Genomic DNA, 19,254 nt, shown 5'->3' on the forward strand with positions numbered 1-19,254 from the left:
GGATAAGCATCTCAGAGCTATTTTCCAAACCCACCAATTAGCTTCTTTACAGAATCCAACTTAGCATTTATCCCATCTTTTGCAGCTTCAAAATTTCAACAGTTACTGTAAGTTTGATGTTGAAATTCATTGATTCACATGATTTCGTTTTATTTCTGCCTCTTTCGTTTCAAAATTTTATGTTCTTATCAAGATGGCAGTTAATGCCTTTGTTCATTTCCTTAAACTTACTCAATGTATTTATTTTTACTATTTCTTTTTTTAAAAAAGATATTTATTTATTTATTTTTTAGAGAGAGACAGAGTGTGACAGGCGGGAGGGGGAGAGGGAGGAAGAGAGAACCCTCAGACTCCCCGCTGAGCACAGAGCCTGATGCAGGGCTCGATATCACCACCCGCAGATTATGACCTGAGCAAAAATCAAGAGTTGGATGCTCAACTGACTGAGCAACCTGTGTACCCTTCAATATTCCTATTTTAAACTTTATACTAAATTGTTCAATAAAATAAATTTCATTTGAGTAGATTCTTATTTTAATAATTGCAATGGTTTTTTAGCATTGGAATTCTTCATATGTTTTATGATGATTTGTAGGCTACATACACATAGACACAACACACAAAGTGTTCAAAGTCAGCTCTTTAAAATAAATAAAAGAATGCAGAAGAGTTACCAATTCAAGTTTCTCTTGCAAGGACTGATAGCTTGGTAGCAACCTTAAAGGTAACTACTGATAGTTTTGAGAAGTCTATGAAACTAATCTCTTAAACTCAACATCTTATATAGCATTTGTCGTGTGGCATGCACTAAATATTTGTTGAACTAATTCTTACTAACCATGCTAAAGAAAATTACACAACCACCCCAACCTGCAAAAGGAAACTAAAGCCCAAAAAACAACTTAGAGACTTGCAAAGGCTACCTTTTCCAGAAGGAAAGAAAATCAAAGAAGTTTCCTGAAACTATGAACTCACGTCTGAAACTGCCATACTGTCTTTTTTTTTTAAATTTTTATTTATTATTTGACAGACAGGGATCACAAGTAAGCAGAGAGGCAGGCAGAGAGAGAGGAAGGGAAGCAGGCTCCCTGCTGAACAGAGAGCCCGATGTGGGGTTCGATCCCAGGACCCTGGGATCATGACCTGAGCTAAAGGCAGAGGCTTAACCCACTGAGCCACCCAGGAGCCCTGAAACTGCCATATACTATCTTAATAAAGTAACGAAATAGAGCAGATATGGCCAAGATGTGCTCATTATCAAAGTTTGGAAATGCAAGCCCCATAGATAAAAGTTGACAGCAAGAGTGGAAATGAGCATTAAGGAAGAATTAAGAAGGAGATTCTTAAGGGTGTATATGAAAAGGGTTTACAAAGATAAGCTATGTTAATTGGAGATATGGAAGCTCTAGTAAAAAATGAGACTGACTAAATATCCATAGAGAATATCTATATGAGACATTAACCAAAGGTCCGGAGAGATTTAGGGAAGAAGGAAACACAATAATAGTAAATATAATACATTATATTTGAACAGCAAAGTACCTTTTATGAAACACTTGTATAAACTTTATCCCATTTGAACTTTACAACCACCCTGTGAAACAAAATTATTGTTTAGATTCAGGCAGAGTAACATACATAGAGCACCTTCTTTATGCTAAGAATGTCTACCTGTTTGTACAATTTAATTGGAGCCAAAGTGCCTGTTCAGATCTTAGCTCTGCTGCTTATAAAGTAGGAGGCCTTGGGCAGGTTTCCTCACATAAACAGTGGATCTAATAATAGTTCTTGTTGAAAGGCTTGCTGTGAGGCCTAAATGAATTAGGACATTTTAAGCACTTAAAAGAGAGTCTGGCACATGGCAAGGGCCTTTTAATGTTATCTATGAAAATAATGATGATGATAACCATTTTTTTTTTTCTGATGAAGACGCTGTGGTCTTGTGAAGTTATGTGCTTGATCAAGGTCACGTTAATTACTCATGCCGAAAACTCAAAGCAAGTTTCTCTCTCCAAGTCCCATGCTTTTGGAGAACACATTGCATATTGCTCTGTTTAGTCCCTGTTGTGGAGATGTTAGGATGTTAGGATAGTAAACATAAAGAATAGAAGAATATTTTATGTGTGAAAACAAGCTTGAGACATCCATTGGGAGGAGAGTCCTCAGGTAAGGTAAATATGTTAGTGAGTGTAGCTAAAGAGCCTGAAAAAGCTCTTTTACCTTTGTTCCTTAGACCGTGGTACTGTGCTCAATACCTCCTAGCTTAAGTGGAATTTTTACCTTCGGGGCCATTTACTAACCATTCCCCATTTAAAAGCAGGAACTCCAAATGGTCTTTGGGAAATCACTCCTTACCCACTCTCAGCCATGTTATTTGGGTGAGAAGGATTCCCGACCACCTTCCTGTTCCAGGGGTGGATGCTCATGATTCAACTCCTCAATATCCTATTTCACCTGTCATGGCAAATGGCCATAAATGATACGTAAGTCAATCGAAGATAAAGAAAACTAGGGAGAAATTTGCTGGATTTGGCAGGAGGAAGTTTTATTTCCTCTTGGAATTACCAGTCAATGCCCTTACACTCATCTTGGGTAGTCCCTGTGAAGATGTGAAGGCTGAAACTGCTGGAGCCGTTTTGCTATTATTTGGAGAGCATAAAAGAGAAGGGGGGGGGGATAACTAGTTTTTAGTGACATCAACTGGTTTTTGTGTAGCCTGAGTCTTATCCGAAGCCAGTTCTACTTCTGGACTTTTCAGTTCCTAGCTTTTTAAAATCAGTATATGTGGGGCACATGGGTGGCTTGTTTAATTGAACAACCAACTGTTGATTTTGGCAGGGGTCATGATCTTGGCATCAGGAGATCAGGCACTGGATTGGGCTCCATGCTTGATTTGGAGTCTGCTTGAGATTCTCTCCCTCTCTCTCTACCCCTCCCCCCTGCTCACATGCAGGTGTGCACTCACGCTCTCTCAAATAAATACATGAATAAAATCTTTAAAAAAGAATCAATATATGTTACTTTTTGCTGTTATTGTAACTTGTAATACCCAGAGTCCTGATACAAAACAATTTTATGGTTTATTTTACATAAAATAAGTTAATAAACCTGGTACATTAAAAGCTATTGAAAACAATTTAGAAAAGCCATCAGCTTGACAGGAAAAAAGAGCACAGTTCACTAAAATGAAATGCAAATGACTCTTAGCCAATTTAAAAAAAAGGCTTAAACTTGCTCAGATCAAAAGATACACAAATGAAAACTTTATTGAAATACAGTATCTCACCCATTAGATAGACTAAAATCCAAATATTTAACAATGTGTTTGATGAAACTCTGGATTAATGGGCACTTTAATACATTTCTGCAGGGATTCCAAATTGTTAAACCACCCAAGGAGGGTAGCTGGCAGGATCTAGCAACTTTACATATGAATTTTCCTTTGTCAGCATAATCTAGACCAAAGCTAGACTGGCAAAAAAATACAAGAAAGATTATGTGGACAAGGGTATAGATTGGTCTGGTTGAATATAAACAATAATACATATACTCAATAGAATACTATACAGCTAGAAAAGGGAGTGAGGAATACTTCTATATCTTAATATATCTAACATATTAAGTGAAAAGGGGAAGTAGAGAAAAATGTATGTAAGAGGCCAGCAAATGACAAAGAAGGAATATATTCATATATATATATGAATATTTGTTTATATTTTTAATAGGTGACAAGCTATACTTTTTAAAAAGTTGTTACCTATAAAGAAAAGTAAGAAGTATGGTGAGGGTATTGAAATTCAATTTCTTCTAGCTTTGTACAGTGGCAGTATCATAGCCAATGAGGTTTATTCAAGGCATGATTATGGCTAATTGAAATTGGATTTCTTTGAATTTAACTTTGATGGACAATACATTAAATATTTACATAATTAAAAGCCAAAATTTAAAAAACAAAAACAAAAACAGATCCTATCGGCACCTGGGTGGCTGGATTGGTTAGGCATCTGACTTCAGCTCAGGTCATGATTTTGAGGTCCTGAGATTGAACTCTACGTTGGGAATCCCTGCTCAGCAGGGAGTCTGCTTCTCCCTCTCCCCCTACTTGTGCTCGTGCTCTCTCTCTCAAATAAATAAATAATCTGAAAAAACAAAAACAAAAACAAAAATAGGCCCTAAAAATCAAAAGTGAAATAGAATAGCTAAGCATTTTGAATGTATAGTCTATTGGTGGCATAACTACACAAAGTAACTTGCTTGACTTTAAAACACGGTCATTTGTACATCCCTAGTGACAAAAACCACAAAAACTTGACCCTCCGCCCTCCCCTGAAAAATCATAAACTGTTTTCAGCAATCATATTGTTAGTGGTAGTGTTGATATTCTAACACTTCTGTGAGTAAGATGAGGGATCCATGGAATAAGTGTTTAAGTTAGTGAATCAAGATTTTCAGCATGGGAGAAAAGAAATAACAGATGAATTCTTGAACTTGACAGAAAGTATGGAATCATAATGCACTTTAAAAAATTACATATTTCCATTTTAAGCCAAAGACTATAATAAGAGATGAGGAAGGACACTATATCATACTCAAAGGGTCTGTCCAACAAGAAGATCTAACAATTTTAAATATCTATGCCCCCAACGTGGGCGCAGCAAACTATATAAACCAATTAATAACAAAATCAAAGAAACACATCAACAATAATACAATAATAGTAGGGGACTTTAACACTCCCCTCACTGAAATGGACAGATCATCCAAGCAAAAGATCAACAGGGAAATAAAGGCCTTAAATGATACACTGGATGAGATGGACATCACAGATATATTCAGAACATTTCATCCCAAAGCAACAGAATACACATTCTTCTCTAGTGCACATGGAACATTCTCCAGAATAGATCACATCCTCGGTCCTAAATCAGGACTCAACCGGTATCAAAAGATTGGGATCATTCCCTGCATATTTTCAGACCACAATGCTCTGAAGCTAGAACTCAACCACAAGAGGACGTTTGGAAAGAACACAAATACATGGAGACTAAACAGCATCCTTCTAAAGAATGAATGGGTCAACCGGGAAATTAAAGAAGAATTGAAAAAAATCATGGAAACAAATGATAATGAAAATACAACGGTTCAAAATCTGTGGGACACAACAAAGGCAGTCCTGAGAGGAAAATATATAGCGGTACAAGCTTTTCTCAAGAAACAAGAAAGGTCTCAGGTACACAACCTAACCCTACACCTAAAGGAGCTGGAGAAAGAACAAGAAAGAAACCCTAAGCCCAGCAGGAGAAGAGAAATCATAAAGATCAGAGCAGAAATCAATGAAATAGAAACCATAAAAACAATAGAACAAATCAACCAAACTAGGAGCTGGTTCTTTGAAAGAATTAATAAAATTGATAAACCCTTGGCCAGACTTATCAAAAAGAAAAGAGAAAGGACCCAAATAAATAAAATCATGAATGAAAGAGGAGAGATCACAACTAACACCAAAGAAATACAAACTATTATAAGAACATACTATGAGCAACTCTACACCAACAAATTTGACAATCTGGAAGAAATGGATGCATTCCTAGAAACATATAAACTACCAAAATTGAACCAGGAAGAAATAGAAAGCCTGAACAGACCCATAACCAGTAAGGAGATTGAAACAGTCATTAAAAATCTCCAAACAAACAAAAGCCCAGGGCCAGATGGCTTCCCGGGGGAATTCTACCAAACATTTAAAGAAGAACTAATTCCTATTCTCCTGAAACTGTTCCAAAAAATAGAAATAGAAGGAAAACTCCCAAACTCATTTTATGAGGCCAGCATCACCTTGATCCCAAAACCAGACAAGGATCCCATCAAAAAAGAGAGCTATAGACCAATATCCTTGATGAACACAGATGCGAAAATTCTCACCAAAATACTAGCCAATAGGATTCAACAGTACATTAAAAGGATTATTCACCACGACCAAGTGGGATTTATCCCAGGGCTGCAAAGTTGGTTCAACATCCGCAAATCAGTCAATGTGATACAACACATCAATAAAAGAAAGAACAAGAACCATATGATACTCTCAATAGATGCTGAAAAAGCATTTGACAAAGTACAGCATCCCTTCCTGATCAAAACCCTTCAAAGTGTAGGGATAGAGGGCACATACCTCAATATCATCAAAGCCATCTATGAAAAACCCACTGCAAATATCATTCTCAATGGAGAAAAACTGAAAGCTTTTCCACTAAGGTCAGGAACACGGCAGGGATGTCCATTATCACCACTGCTATTCAACATAGTACTAGAAGTCCTAGCCTCAGCAATCAGACAACAAAAGGAAATTAAAGGCATCCAAATCGGCAAAGAAGAAGTCAAATTATCACTCTTCGCAGATGATATGATACTCTATGTGGAAAACCCAAAAGACTCCACTCCAAAACTGCTAGAACTTATACAGGAATTCAGTAAAGTGTCAGGATATAAGATCAATGCACAGAAATCAGTTGCATTTCTCTACACCAACAACAAGACAGAAGAAAGAGAAATTAAGGAGTCAATCCCATTTACAATTGCACCCCAAACCATAAGATACCTAGGAATAAACCTAACCAAAGAGGCTAAGAATCTATACTCAGAAAACTATAAAGTACTCATGAAAGAAATTGAGGAAGACACAAAGAAATGGAAAAATGTTCCATGCTCCTGGATTGGAAGAATAAATATTGTGAAAATGTCTATGCTACCTAAAGCAATCTACACATTTAATGCAATTCCTATCAAAGTACCATCCATCTTTTTCAAAGAAATGGAACAAATAATTTTAAAATTTATATGGAACCAGAAAAGACCTCGAATAACCAAAGGGATATTGAAAAACAAAGCCAAAGTTGGTGGCATCACAATTCCGGACTTCAAGCTTTATTACAAAGCTGTCATCATCAAGACAGCATGGTACTGGCACAAAAACAGACACATAGACCAATGGAACAGAATAGAGAGCCCAGATATAGACCCTCAACTCTATGGTCAACTAATCTTCGACAAAGCAGGAAAGAATGTCCAATGGAAAAAAGACAGCCTCTTCAATAAATGGTGTTGGGAAAATTGGACAGCCACGTGCAGAAAAATGAAATTGGACCATTTCCTTACACCACACACAAAAATAGATTCAAAATGGATTAAGGACCTCAATGTGAGAAAGGAATCCATCAAAATCCTTGAGGAGAACACAGGCAGCAACCTCTTCGACCTCAGCCGCAGCAACATCTTCCTAGGAACATCGCCAAAGGCAAGGGAAGCAAGGGCAAAAATGAACTTTTGGGATTTCATCAAAATCAAAAGCTTTTGCACAGCAAAGGAAACAGTTAACAAAACCAAAAGACAACTGACAGAATGGGAGAAGATATTTGCAAACGACATATCAGATAAAGGACTAGTGTCCAAAATCTATAAAGAACTTAACAAACTCAACACCCAAAGAACAAATAATCCAATCAAGAAATGGGCAGAGGACATGAACAGACGTTTCTGCAAAGAAGACATCCAGATGGCCAGCAGACACATGAAAAAGTGCTCCATATCACTCGGCATCAGGGAAATACAAATCAAAACCACAATGAGATATCACCTCACACCAGTCAGAATGGCTAAAATCAACAAGTCAGGAAATGACAGATGCTGGCGAGGATGCGGAGAAAGGGGAACCCTCCTACACTGTTGGTGGGAATGCAAGCTGGTGCAACCACTCTGGAAAACAGCATGGAGGTTCCTCAAAATGTTGAAAATAGAACTGCCCTATGACCCAGCAATTGCACTACTGGGAATTTACCCTAAAGATACAAACGTAGTGATCCAAAGGGGCACGTGCACCCGAATGTTTATAGCAGCAATGTCCACAATAGCCAAACTATGGAAAGAACCTAGATGTCCATCAACAGATGAATGGATCAAGAAGAAGTGGTATATATACACAATGGAATACTATGCAGCCATCAAAAGAAACGAAATCTTGCCATTTGCAACAACATGGATGGAACTAGAGCGTATCATGCTTAGCGAAATAAGTCAAGCGGAGAAAGACAACTATCACATGATCTCCCTGATATGAGGGAGTGGTGATGCAACATGGGGGCTTAAGTGGGTAGGAGAAGAATCCATGAAACAAGATGGGATAGGGAGGGAGACAAACCATAAGTGACTCTTAATCTCACGAAACAAACTGTGGGTTGCTGGGGGGGAGGGGTGTTGGGAGAAGGGGGGTACGCTTATGGACATTGGGGAGGGTATGTGCTTTTGGGTAAATTGGAAGAGGAGATGAACCATGAGAGACTATAGACTCTGAAAAACAATCTGAGGGGTTTGAAGTGGCGGGGGGGGTGGGAGGTTGGGGTACCAGGTGGTGGGTATTATAGAGGGCACAGCTTGCATGGAGCACTGGGTGTGGTGAAAAAATAATGAATACTGTTTTTCTGAAAATAAATAAATTGGAAAAAAAGAAAAAAAAAAGAAAGATTTATACATACTTAAAAAAAAATTACATATTTCCTATCTGGTGCATTGGAAAGGCCTGGAAATAATGACAAACTAGTAGCAGTGAACCCCTTGTGCTCATATAGTGATTTCTAAATATCATTTCCCACTAAAAAATACTCAAACTCTGTGGGAAAATTCAGAGTTCAGGTCCAAGGTTGGAAATGGGTAATATGAATGTGGAATATCTTGCCATAACAGGAAGCAAAAAAAATTATCAAAGACTATGTGTATCATGTCAAAGTTACATAGAAGCCAACTTGGATAGGTGCCCACTGCCCAAAGATGGGACAGTTTATCAACAAAGATAACAATCACATTGAATTAAGACACATTAAATCAAATGATTTCATGTGCTACTCAAACAAATTAAATAAATAAAAATAAAAATAAAGCCCCTGGCCTCACTAACCACCTTTGCTGTATGGTATCCAATTTCTAACTCTGAAGCTAGTAATAAATGGATAGAACCAAGCATTTTTCCTGCCTTACATTACAGAATATATGTCGGATAGTAAAGTGTGTTATAAAAACATTGTATTTGAATCTGATGAAATCTCTAGATCTAACTCTCAGTTTACAAAGAATACAGAAAGAAGACTGTTCTTAAGGATACTATGGATGTATAGTATGGATGCAACTGGCTGATATTTTGTTTTTTCAACAAAAATTGTAAAGAGAGAGAGAGAGATGGAGAGGCAATTAATAGACTAAAGAGACATATATATTTATATTTCAATTATTTGAAACATGAATCTTACTGAAAGTCTGAGTCAATTATGTAAGTGTGAATGTTAACTGGATTTTTAAGCATATTAAGGAAAGCTTAAGTTTTTAATCTTATAATAATGGTATTAGGTTTATGATTTTTACAAAAACAGAGTTCCTACCTTTTATAGATAGATATAAGAATTCTTACAGAGGGATTAATAGGAAGTCTGGGATTTGCTTCAAAATAATGTGTGTGTTTGTTGGTGGGAACCAGGTGGAAGGACAAAGGAAATGAAATTGGCTTAGATGTTGTAACTTGGTGATAATGACATGAAGATTCATTGCATCATTTTCTCCACTTTGGTATACATTTAAAATTTTTAGGGCACCTGGGTGACTAGGTTGGTTAAGGGTCTGCCCGAGATCATGACACAAGAAGTTACTTAACTGACTAGGCCACCCAGGCACCCTGAAATTTCCTCTTTTTGATTCTATGGTGGATTTCTTGAAGACAAGAACATCTTATTTTTTGTATCCCTAGCTTCTTTCATAATGGCCTTTCATGATGCACATGATTGGCCTTTGATATTTTTATAGTTTAATGATCAGCCTTTTTGTCTAAAGATGTAAAGGTCTAAAGGCTCTGAGGCAGGCTGACGGTATGCAAACTCTACTTTACCACTAACATTAATGACCTCAACCAAGTCATTTCCTCATAGAGAAGGGATTTTAGTAAGTATAAAATAATGTTATATGAGGACTGATGAGATAATGGAAGTAAAACACTAGAGCAGAGTGTTTATAAGTAGTAGGGTTCAGTCAGTAGTAGTCTTTTTTTTTTTTTAGAAATGTAAATTTGAAAAAAAATTTTTTTAAATTTATTTTTAAAATTTCTTTTCAGTGTTCCAGAATTCATTGTTTATGCACCACACCCAGTGCTCCATGCAATACATGCCCTCCACAATATCCACCACCAGGCTCACCCAACCTCCCACCCCTCTCCCCTCCAAAACCCTCAGTTAGTTCCTCAGAGTCTACAGTCTCTCATGGTTCAGACAAAGCAGTCATTAGTATTCTTAATCATTTGTTAGCTCTTCATCAACCTTGTTTTTTCCAAGATAACATATATTGATGCCGCATGTCATCTTTTCTTTGAGACAATATAGAAACAGTTTCACTTACTGGATCCTCTATGATCACCTGAGTGTGCATGTTTCTGTCTTAAAAATTGTTTTTGTTATCCAAAATCTGGATGAAATTAGTATTGTTAAATTAAGAAATTAAGATTTTTCTCTCTGGATATATAGAAGATAATCCCTGAACATTATATATAAATAAAGATAAGAAGACTCTAAAAGGTGAAGAGAAAAAGGCAGATTGGCTAAGGGCCTCAGGATCCAAGTTCCTCAGGATTAGTAAGTTCCCTGTGTTTTCTTTTTGGTTCATGCATCCTGGACTGGATGCTGGAGAGGCCAGAAATGCCAACAAGCACAGACAAATAAAAGCAGTAGGAAAATCCCGGTGTCTCTAGCCAAAAACCTGGCAAAGATGCATCCTAGTAAGACAGAAAATTTGTAGACAACTCTTCTTGACTCAACCATCATCCTAGGCCCATCAGCCAAGGTTGAATGGAGAATATAGACTCCCACTCCTGCTGACTATTTGTTGCAAGGACCCCTCGCCCCTACTAGGGTTGTATCAGAGATGGCCAAATGGGGATTTGGGACTTTTACTACCATCAGCAGTAACAGGGACTCTTCCTGCCAAAGTGAGGAGTAGTAACCATGCACTCCTATGCCTCCGATAAGATGCTTGTGAAGAGCCTGAACTTTCACCCCCCACACAGTATAACAGGTTGTCTCTCCCCAGCTGTGATGTCAGTGGTGACAAGTAGAGGACCTGGACTTCAACCTGCATTGGGCACTAATGAGGTACCATCTACAGTCTCTTGCTGTGTGGTTTCAAAAGAAGCCTGCTAAAACACAAGATTTAAATAAGAACCATTGCATTACAACATAATTCCCCAAATGTCTAAGATTCAAATATAAAACAATCGTCTTACAAAGAACCACAAAAAGCTCAACTTGAATGAGAAAAGACAATTAACAGATGCTAACACTGAGATGACGCAGACACTATAATTATCTGACGAGGATTCTAAAGCAGCCATGATAAAAATGCTTTAATGAGCATTTATGAACATATTGGGGGGGAAAATCTCAGCAAAGAAGCGGAATATATAAAAAAATAACCAAATGGAGAGGCACCTGCGTGGCTCAGTTGGTTAAGCAATTGCCTTTGGCTCAGGTCATGATCCCGGAGTCCTGGGATTGAGTCCCGCATCAGGCTCCTAGCTCCACGGGGAGTCTGCTTCTCCCTCTGACCTTCTCCCCTCTCATGCTCTCTCTCACTGTCTCTTTCAAATAAATAAGTAAAAATCTTTAAATTAAAAAAAAATTAACCAAATGGAAATGTAATAACTTAAATAAAAAACTTAATTGATGGGATCCAAAGCAAAATGGAGAAGACAGAAGAATGCTTCAGCAAACTCGAATAAAGGAAAGTAGAAATTACCCTGTCTGAATGACAGAGAGAAGATAGACTGGGGAAAGAAGAAACACAGCTTGGATGACCTGTGGGAATCTAACAAAATATTTCATATTAGTGTCCCAGAAAGAGAAGAAAAAATATAGGCTTGAAAAAATAAAGAATGGCTGAAAATTTTCCAAATTTGGTAAAAGATATAAACCTACAGATTCAAGAAGCTGAGAAAAACCCATACAGGATGAACCCAAAGAAATTCATGCCAAGACATATCATACTTGAACTTCTGAAACTAAAGACGCTTGAAAGCAACCAGAGAAAATGACACCTTAGCTTTAGGAAAAAAAATAATTCAAATGACAGAAGATTTCTTATCAGAAACATGGAGGCCAAAGAAAGTGGCACAGTGTTTTTCAAGAGAACTGTCAGCCCAGAGTTCTGCAGCCAGTGAAAACAATCTTGAGGAATAAGAGGGAAATCAAGACATTCTCTGGAGAGTGTAAACTAAAAGAATTTGTTGCCAGCAGATCTGCCCCAAAATAATGGCTCAGTGAAGTTCTGGAAACAGAAAGGAAATGAAAAAGAAGAAAAAATAAATGAAAAAGAAGAAAACACAACAGAAAAAGTAAAATTGTGGGTAAATACAGTAGGCTTCTCTGCTCTTTAGTTCTCTTGATTATATTTCAATATTATAAAAAAGCAAAATTTATAATACTTTGTGATGTGGTTCTCAATAGAGGAAATGTTTTAGATACTTATAACTGGGAAAGGGTAAGAGATGTAAGAAGAGGTAAGATTTCTATACTTCATTTGATGACAAAATGTTGATGTAAATATAATACCTTGAGCTATCACAAAAAAGGCAATACAAAGGGATATATTTAAAAACACTCCAGGTAAATAAAAATGAAACTCAAAAAATGTTCCGGCAACCTTTATGAATGCAGGAAAAAATAAATGAAAATTGAAACGAACTAGCAAAAAACTAGATATACAGAAAATTAAAAAGCAAAATGGCACACACAATCCTTAGTATATCCATGATATTTCAAAGACATTATGCTGGGTTGGGGGGGGAGGAGATTATTTCAAAAGATCACATACTGTATAAGTCCATTTATATAACACTTTCAAAATGAAAATTTACAATGATAAACAAGAAATTAGTGGTGCCATGGCATTGGGATTCTGGGAGTGGATGTGTATGGCCACAAATGGATAGCATGAAGGAGGTAATTGTGGTGGTAGAATATTATGTAACTTGACTGTGTGGTGGTTTCATGAGTCTACAGAGGTGATGAAATAACAAAGACATTGTACCAATGTCAATTTCCTATGTTGATATTATACTATAGTTATGTAAGATGTAACCACTGGGGGAAACTGGATGAAGGTTACAAGGGACTCCTCTGCACTACTTTTCAAGTTCCTGTGAATGTATAATTATATCAAAGTTAAAAAGTAAACACATTATTGAAAATAACATCTTAAAAATTATGAAGTAAATTTGCACAGCGCTGTGGTTATGAGCAGACATGAGGGTCTAATTCATCATCAGTAAATCAGGACAACTTGACCAAGGAGGTGACATTGGCACTGACCCTTGAAGCACAAATGTTTGTCAGACAAAGCTCAAAGCTGACCAGGACATTTCAGGATTATGGAATTGTTTGTGCCCCAAAGAGGAAAATGGGAGGGAAGAGCACATCTGGACAATGACATGTGGTTCCTTGTGAACAGATAAGTGCTACCATTGGAGAGCAGCAGGTGTAGTGAATGAACATGGTTATGTCTACAAACATTAAATGGAGACACGTTTATTTGCCCATATGTACGCAGACTTATGTCTTTCCTTCCCAACTGTATTCTATGTCAATATGACTTCACAATTAAATATTGAGAAGCAGGAATTTTTTTTTTAATTCTTATGCCTCATGCCACAGTCCTCCAATCATCCTTTTTTTACCATGCACATATGCTCAAAATTGTAATAGAAGGAAGAGGACAGATGAGGCCAGGTAGATACTGAGAAGAGGTGGAAGTGGATTTTAAACACTTATTATTAAATAATCAGTAAAGTCACCATTCTACCAAAAGGCATTGATTCTGTGGGATGGAGAACATGTAGAGTACCCATCAGCGGGTGTGCACAAAAGGCAGGATCATGGCTTTGTCAGAGGCTTCGTTCAGGGACCCAATATCCTGTGGTCATTCCCTGGGTCCTGAGTGAGCTACCATCAGAAAATCAGTTCTAATGCCAGATTTTTCTTCTGGTCTCAGCTTATATTCAAATGATTAGAAGGAATGGCCTGCATCTGTAGGAGAAATGAATGCGGCTGTTGACTTTTTTAGTCAAATATTTCATTAACTCACCCTTTAATTTATCAAATATTCACCGAGTACGAATCATTGTATGTCAGGGTTTTCTTCTAAAACACAGGGCTTTCCAACGCTTAAAAGCAATGAGAGAAATTTGCCACCCGATAGTTTCAGAACTTTCGCATGTTAAAAATAAAAAGATAGAAAAACAATTATGATATTCAACAAATTGGGGGAAATGTTTGCCAAAAATAGGAAAGACAAACAGTTACTATCCTTAGGTTGCAAAGAGCTCATATAATTTTGCAGCTGAAAACTTGGTATAAAACTTAAACAGATAATTCAGAAAAAAATATAAGTGGTTAATACGTATGGAAAGTGACATTCATCCCCAAAATTAATCAAAGAAAAACAAATTTAAACAAAATACTTTTCATTATTAAGGGGAATAAAATATACTCTGCTACCAAGGATGAACGAATATATGCACAAATTTGTTCAAATTTTTGAAAAGTTTTCTCTTGTGCTCAATTTGGCAACACACATACTAAAATTGAAAAGTCTTTTCTCAGTATGGGTTGAGTCTAAAAATATTTAATAAGGTGAACCTGACTGGCTCAGTCGGGAGAGTGTGTGGACTCTTGATCTCAGGGTCATGAGTTCAAGCCCCACTTTGGGTGTGGAGCTTAGTGAAATAAAAATATTTAAAAATAAAATAAAAAATAAAAATGTTTAATAACTTGTTCTAGAAATAAACTAGAAATACTCTAAGTATTTGTCATGAGGAAATAATAAAAAAGGCAAAGAATTATATATGTAGTGGTTTATTTAGATATTAGAAATAAAAAATGTAAAACAACTTGAATCTCAATTAGGCAATGATAAAATAAATAACAGTGCATTCACAAGTTGAACCATTATGTAGACCCTGAAAAAAACATTTCAAAGACTGATATGGCAAAATGTCTGATCTACAAATGGGAAATTAAAAAGTCAGGATGTATATGTATATGAATTTTTTGTAAAATACTATTATATCTATTTTTGTTTTCCTTTTTACAATTTTCTGTTTCTTCTAATTTTTCTTCAATAAACATATTTTACTTTTACAATTGACAAACCAGTTCTAATTTTAGTAGAACCATGTTGCAGTTCATTCAGGAATTATATATCAAAATTAATTTTTCTCATAATGTTTCAGTACCTGAATATATGTTTCTTCATAGAGAACTATTAATTCACAATTATTATGCATTTATTTATTAGCTGTCTTCCTTAGTAGAATGTCAGCTTCTACTTCTGCTTCTTTAGTATAGTTCTATGTAACCGAACTTTCTGCTTTGAAGGAAATTTTCTGTATTTGTACTGTCCAATAATGCAGCCACTAGCCACATGTAGTGATTAAATACCTGAAATGTGGCCAGTGCAACTGAAAAGCTGAATATTTAATTTTTATTTAATTGTAATTAATTTGAAAATGTAAATTTAAGGGTGCCTGGGAGGAGAGAGGGAGGGAGGAAAATCTTAGTCAATCTTAGTCAGTTGAGGTATGATTCAGCTCAGGGGATGATCTCTGAGTCCTGGGATCTCTGGGCCTCAGGCTTCACACTTAGCAGGGAATCTGCTTCTCCCTCTCCATCTCCCTCTCCCTGTGCCCCTCTCCCCAGTCCTGCACTCTCTCTCAAATAAATAAATCTCTAAAAAGAAAAAAAATGCAAATTTATATAGCTACATACTACATGGGAGAGTGCGATTCTAGAGCCCAGAATAATACTGGGCAGATAGTAGGTGCTAAATAAACATTTGTATGGTGTATGGATAGATAGCCAAAATTATTTGATGATTTGCTATCATTTGATGACAGTGGAAAAGAACAGAGATACAATTTGGTATTATCTTACATATAATATTAATATGAAAAATGGACAAGTTTGAAATTTGTTGGCCCTAATACCAAAATGAAGCGAGGAAAAGTGTCTCTGGTGATATTAATATTTATTAGTGTGCTTAATTGCTTTATGAATATGAAATCATTTAATCCTCCCAATCCCAAGAAGTAAATAATGTCATTTCTTCTCATTTTACACCTCAGGAAATGCAGGCACAGAGAGGCAAGGTACCTTATTCAGGGACACATAGCTGATGGGGCCAGGGTTCAAGTCTGGGTGGTCTGGGTTCTTCTGTACGCAGCCTCTGTAATCTGTCTTGATGAGCAGATGCCCTTTCTAATGGCTTCAGTGGTATTTGATGTAAAAGCTGCAGGTCTAACTTTACAGTGGATTCCCGTACAAGAGCACAATGAAGAGCTTAATGCATAGTGCCTTTGTTTTGTTTTCAGTGCATACACACGGACTCTTAATAAAGTCATCCAATGAACATGCGCTGCATGAAGCTAAGTGCGGGATATTGTAAGGGTCTAGAGCTATGCATTTGAAGAAGCTCCGTTACCTTCCCTCCAGGAGTCCAGATACCAGTAAAGATCTGTGAAGAGGGAGTTTGTGGGGTAAGCACAAAGATGAAAATATAAAAAAATAGCATTCTGGGAGCAGGGTGGGAGGAGAGAGGGAGGGAGGAAAAGAGGGAGGGAGGGAAGGGTGAGAGAGAGAGAAGGAGGAAAGGAGGAGAGAAAATATTTGGAAAGAGTTGATACTGAGGGGTAGGGCGGTCTCTATTTCCACTCTACTTTTTGCTTGGCAAGTCCCCTGGCCTCCCATTCTTGCTGTAAGACACCCATGGATCACAGACAGAGTTTGATTTGGGTTTGACCCACATCTATGATTTTTTAGCTGGTGACTTCGGGGCAACTCATTTCTAGGTTTACATAATGGGTTCAAACATCCCTACTCCGAAGAATCTCACGGTTTTTTTGTTTTGTTTTGTTTTGTTTTTAATGAAAGTCAGAATGAAATTCTGGCTGTTGCAGTCGAGTGCAAAATGTGAAACCAATGCCAGTGGCAAGCATTTCTCTGATTTGTTCATCTGTGCCACCTAAGGAGGTGGAAAAGCAAGCTTTTATCTTCAGAACCTTGGGTGACTAAATGGCAGACCCATGCATAATTTAATGAACGGAGTAGGCTCCCTGGAATGTGTCTAGACTTCAGGGAAATATTTGATTTAGCATCCCAGAGGATCTCATATGCAAACACACTGTCAGTGGCTACATGGGCACAAGTGGTGTTGCGTTTCACAAGTCTGCCTGGAAGATGCAAGATAATGGATGGCAAGAATGATGTCTGGAGGGGTCCACAGGTGCTAGCATTAGGTCCATATTTGATATTAGTGAACCATTAGGTCCATATTTGATATTAGTGAACCACAGGAAGGGGAAAAGCAGAGAGTCCAGGAATATTTGAAAAATAGAAACCTTCAAGCTAGGACTCAAAGCTCCTCAACTTGGCATTAAAAAATCACATTTATGAAACACCATACAGCTTTAAACTGTAAGTCAAAAAGATTTTCTCTTTCTCCTTAAAATCCATCTATCATCCTTCAATCCACCAGTCCTCGATAACATTGACTAGTTTGTTAGGTATTACTGCCTCCATTTTATAAGTAAGGAAACAAAAGACCCAGAGAGGTTAAGTTATTTACTCAAGTCCGCTCAACAAAACTAACAAATAAGAGGATATCTCACCTGAATTCTGGTTATTTCCACTATACTGTAGAAAATCGGTATAGTCAAAAAAGAAATGAAGTTGGCCAAGTTGGTGAATGACTGATTTCACGGGAGAAAGTGAAATTGCTTTCTAATAGGAGAACCATCATACCAGCCCAAGTTCCCGCGGTGTAACACCAGGGATCTAGATCAGTCTCAGATCGACTCATTATCCTCTTAACTGGGATTCACAATCAGAATCTATGCACGATTTTCAGTGACCTATGTAGGATTTTCAGTGATGTGCTCAGGAAAATAAATAGAGAACAGCTTTACCTTGTCAACCTTCAACCAGATTCAAGGATTTTGGGGAAGGACTTCATGCTTGGCCTTTCCACAGGCAAACTAATGTTCCTGTAGCAGCTGTCTGCAAGGGCCCGAGGCGGTCTTCTTTTGTCAGTGCACTCTGAGAATTTGCCTTGAAACAGAAGTTCCTCAGGCAGCCCTAGGGAACCCCGTATCTCTTGAAATCCTCTAATCAAAGAGAGCTTTTGCCTAAAGCTCTAACTAGCTTATAAAAGGCGAGGGAAGATAGTGGCAATTATCCAAGTGATTCAAGCAAGAGAAATGAATTTGATCTTCATTACCTAACTTTTGAGGCAAAAATCTCGTCCCTGCGGTGTTTCTCCTGTTCTTATCATGCAGAGAATCACCTGGGGATCTTGTTAAAATGCAGATTCTAATTCGGTAGGTTTGCAGATGGAGATTCTGCATTTCTAACAAGCTGCCTTGGATGCTGATCACAAATTTAGAAGTGAGGTTTCAGGTTTCAGAGCACAGGCTTACACCCAAAGCTCACCCCAATTCTGCATGTGCTGTCTTTGGAGCAGAGGGTCTCAAACGTTAGGCCACCATTAGAATCACCCGAAGAACTTGGAAAAAGGGAAAGTTTGACTTGGTTGATCTGGAGTTGACTTTTCTAACAAGTTCCTCAGCTGCCCTGAGAGGCCATTCTCTAAGAAATGTCTTAGAGGAAGCACAGGGGTAACCCAGGGTACCCGGATTTACTTAGCGAGGTCTGTCCACAGCCTTGGGAACCAATAAACTCTTAGCTACTAAGAGGTTTCTTTAATAGGCAAAAATACAAAATTCACTGAAAGTTCAGCCTATAAATTCAGCAAAATAAGATAAAGCTATTGGGAGCACTCACACAAACTTCTGCATTGCTGAGTGGGGAAAAGGAGTCTCAGATCTCTTGATTATACTCACTTGTTATTTCCTTCTGAAGGACCCGAGATGTGGTTAGAGTAGGAGCAAGCTGAGGATTACAATGACTGTTGGGTCCCCCAGTAATGGGTCCATGGTCAAAGGAGCGAGACTGATACAAAGCGAAGGTCAAGCAAAGCTTTATATCGCCAAGCATCAAGAATCAAACCGACCATCAAACAGACTGGTCGGGGCCACCTCTTACAGGGAGGGTGACCCCTCCTTGCCTCACAGACTAACTTTTATAGAGCAAAGGCCATGTAGTTGTGTCTGGCCACACACAGGTG

The 19,254-nt window shown here is 37.6% G+C and overlaps 1 pseudogene; it reads left to right on the plus strand.

Annotated features, from left to right (window-relative positions):
- Positions 1 to 3,809: 3,809 nt before the first annotated feature.
- LOC122890669 lies at positions 3,810 to 3,931 on the plus strand (annotated as a pseudogene).
- The last annotated feature ends 15,323 nt before the right edge of the window (positions 3,932 to 19,254 follow it).

The sequence above is a fragment of the Neovison vison genome, chromosome 11, assembly GCF_020171115.1.
Source record: "Neovison vison isolate M4711 chromosome 11, ASM_NN_V1, whole genome shotgun sequence".
NCBI classification, from domain to species: Eukaryota; Metazoa; Chordata; class Mammalia; order Carnivora; family Mustelidae; genus Neogale; species Neogale vison.